The sequence below is a fragment of the Acinonyx jubatus genome, chromosome B2, assembly GCF_027475565.1.
Source record: "Acinonyx jubatus isolate Ajub_Pintada_27869175 chromosome B2, VMU_Ajub_asm_v1.0, whole genome shotgun sequence".
Classification (NCBI taxonomy): domain Eukaryota; kingdom Metazoa; phylum Chordata; class Mammalia; order Carnivora; family Felidae; genus Acinonyx; species Acinonyx jubatus.
Genome location: NC_069385.1, coordinates 38,071,897 through 38,075,808, shown reverse-complemented (window position 1 = coordinate 38,075,808; position 3,912 = coordinate 38,071,897).

Sequence of the window (3,912 nt, the reverse complement as noted above, 5' to 3'; positions counted from 1 at the left end):
TTGATTTCAAGTTTCATAGTGTTGTGGTCTGAAAATATGCATGGTATGATCTTGATCTTTTTGTACTTACTTAGGGCTGACTTGTGTCCCAGTATATGGTCTATTCTGGAGAACATTCCATGTGTACTGGAGAAGAATGTATATTCTGCTGCTTTAGGATGAAATGTTCTGAATATATCTGCTAAGTCCATCTGGGCCAGTGTGTCATTCAAAGCCATTGTTTCCGTGTTGATTTTTTGATTAGATGATCTGTCCATTGCTGTGAGTGGGGTGCTGAAGTCTCCTACTATTAAGGCATTACTATCGATGAGTTTCTTTATCTTTGTGATTAATTAATTTATATATTTGGGTGTTCTCACATTTGGTGCATAAATGTTTACAATTGTTAGGTCTTCTTGGTCTATAGACCCCTTGATTATGATATAATGCCTTTCTGCATCCTTTGATACAGTCTTTATTTTAAAGTCTAGATTGTCTGATATAAGTATGGCTACTCTGGCTTTCTTTTGTTGACCATTGGCATGATAGATGGTTCTCCATCCCCTTACTTTCAATCTGAAGTTGTCTTTAGGTCTAAAGTGGGTCTCTTGTAAACAGCGTATAGATGGATCTTGTTTTCTTATCCATTCTGTTACCCTATGTCTTTTGATTGGAGCATTGAGTCCATTGACATTTAGAGTGAGTACTGAAAGATATGAATTTATTGACATTTTGATGCTTGTAGAGTTGGAGTTACTGGTGATATTCTCTGGTCCTTTCTAATCTTTTGTTGCTTTTGGTATATATATATATATATATATATATATATATATATATATTCATCTTTTCTCCCCTCAGAAAGTCCCCCTTAATATTTCTTGCAGGGCTGGTTTAAGGGTCACAAATTCCTTTAATTTTTGTTTGTCTGGGAAACTTTTTATCTCTCCTTCTATTTTGAATGATAGCCTTGCTGGATAAAGAATTCTTGGCTGCATATTTTTCTGATTCAGCACATTGAATATATCCCACCACTCCCTTCTGACCTCCCAAGTTTCTGTTGATAGGTCTACTGCAAACCTGATCTGTCTTCCCTTGTGTGTTAGGGACTTTTTTTCCCTTGCTGCTTTAATGATTCTCTCCTTGCCTGAGTATTTTGTGAAGTTGACTATGATATGCCTTGTTGATGGTCAGTTTTTGTTAAATCTAATGGGGCGTCCTCTGTGCTTCCTGGATTTTGATGTGTGTGTCTTTCCCCAGGTTAGGGAAGTTTTCTGCTATGATTTGCTCACATAACCCTTCTACCCCTATTTCTCTCTCTTCCTCTTCTGGGACCCCTATCATTCTGATGTTGTTCCTTTTTAATGAGTCACTGATTTCTCTAATTCTGAAATCGTGCTCTTTTGCCTTAATCTCCCTCTTTTTTTCTGCTTCGTTATTCTCTGTAAGTTTGTTTTTCATATCGCTTATTCTCTGTTCTGCCTCGTCCATGCTTGCCACCACTGCATCCGTCTGTGATTGCAGCTCAGTTGTAGCATTTTTAATTTCATTCTGGCTATTTTTTACTTCTTTAATCTCTGCAGAAAGGGATTCTAATCTGTTTTTGACTCCAGCTAGTATTCTTATTATCGTGATTCTAATGTCTGGTTCAGACATCTTGCTTGTATCTGTGTTGGTTAAATCCCTGGCTGTCATTTCTTTGTGCTCTTTCTTTTGGGGTGAATTCCTTCGTTTTGTCATTTTTAAGGGAGAAAAGGAATTAATGAGGTAGAAAAATCGAAATTAAAAGAAATTGAAATTAAAAAAATATTAAAATTGAAAATTAAACACACACACACACAAATCAAATAAATGATGCTAGATCATAGGTGTGTTTTGGTCTGGGTGTTGAAAGTAGTTTGACAGACTAGAGAAAAAAAGGGGGGGGTAGAAAAAAAAATAAATCGTTTGAGAATTTGAAAAAATGAATACACTGAAGTAGACTAAAATGAGATGATGGGGGTAAAATAGAATTTGAAAAAATATACACGAAAGTAAAGAATATAGTAGAAAAAATTAAAGAAAAATATTTTTAATAGAAATTAAAAATAAATGATTTTTTTTCATTTTTTCATTTTCTGTATTTAAGAAAAAAGAAAAAATGAAAAAGAGGAAAAAAGATATAAAAAGAAAAGAAAAAAAGAAAAAATCATTTGAAAATTTGAAAAAGTGAATACACTGTGGTAGACTAAAATAAAATGATGGAAGTAGAATAGAATTTGAAAAAATTTACATAGCAGCAAAAAAATAGTAATAAAAATTAAATAAAAATATTTTTAATAGAAATTGAAAGTAAAAATGAAGTTTTTCTCTTTCTGCATTCAAGAAAAAGAAAATAAATGAAAAAGAGAAAAAAGAAAAAAAGAAATTTTTTGAAAATTTGAAAAGGTGAGTACACTGAAGTAGACTAAAATAAAATGATGTCAATAAGTAGAATTTGAAAAAATTTACAGAAAAGTAAAAAATATAGTAATAAAAATTAAAGATATTTTTAATAAAAATTGAAAATGAAAATGAATTTTTTATCTTTCTTTATCAAGAAAAAGAAAAGAATTGTAAAAGAGCAAAAGGAAAAAGAAAAAATTGAACAGATGAACCTGCCAACAGATTGAAGCAGGACTGAAATTATTTAGTTTTCCCCTAGAAGTCAGTCTGTGTAGCTCTCTATAGTCCGTAAACCAAGCCTGCGGTGAGACATGTGTTCCTGAAGAGCGAAGTTGGCCCAGTTGGGCGGGGCTCAGTGTAACAGCTCTCTCTCCACTAGATGGAGCTGCTAGCCTACTGAGGTGGATTGTAGCGGGGCTCGTAGGTGCATATGCGCATGCACGGGTGCGGTAAAAATGGCTCCACCCAGCCACTCAATCTGTTCTACCAGATCAGCAATCGTGCGCCCATCCTCGACTTCAGCTCTCATCCACTCCCCACTTCTTCACTCTCTGTGACCAGGCCCCAGGCAGACCTCTCTCCCAAGTTTTGTCTGAGATGCGGCTGTTTTCCCCGGCCCCTTACTTCCGAAGGACTGTGGCTTTGACCCGCTCCGCTCCTCTGCACAGGTCTGCCTGCGCAATGGCCAAATATTGGCTGCACCCAGGTACGCCCGCTGGACTCTGTTGTTGCCAGTGCCCTGAGACTACGGCCAGGTGCCAGTCCGTCCCAGAAAATGTTTGCGAAACAGTGTAGCAGCATCATCTCAGGGATTATGGAAAATCACAACACACATCTGGCACCAGGCTTCACCCTTAACGACCTTGCTCCATCACCAGCGAATGTGGCTGCCTTCCTGGGTCTGCTGGGACCAAGTGGCTTCAACAGTCTCTACCAAATGGCCTTCCAGCAGTGGAACTGCTTTTCCCCGTGTGGCCCGAGAACCTCCCGGACTCCACTCTGTTCCTGGGGATTCGCCCTTCCCACCAGAGCGCCGCCAGGTATCGAGCTGCAGGGTTGCAGCCTTTGCGCTCCCCTTGTTTACAGTCTTAATGGAATTTAAACCCTCTCCTTTCTCCTTTCTCCCTTTTTAGTTTAGTCCCGCGGATGTTTCCAATTTTCCACTTTCTCTCCAGCTGCTTTTGGGGAGGGGTGATTTTCCTGTATTCTCCCCACCTCCCCAGTCTCTGTCCTCTCTCCTCCCTCCAAAGCTGTTCCCTACCTTTCGCAGCTTCTTGCTTCCCAAGTTCACCTCTCCGTGCCATGTACCTGCTGAATTCTGTGGTTCAGGTTGTGCAGATTGTTGTGTTAATCCTCCAATCAGTTTTCTTTCTAGGTGTGTAGGATGGTTTAGTGTTGGTCTGGGTGTATTTCATGGATGCAAGACACACAAAAAGCTTCCATGCTGTTCGGCCATCTTGGCTCCTCCCCTTGTAGTTTGAATTTTAACTCAAGTACCACACCTGGTTTTCT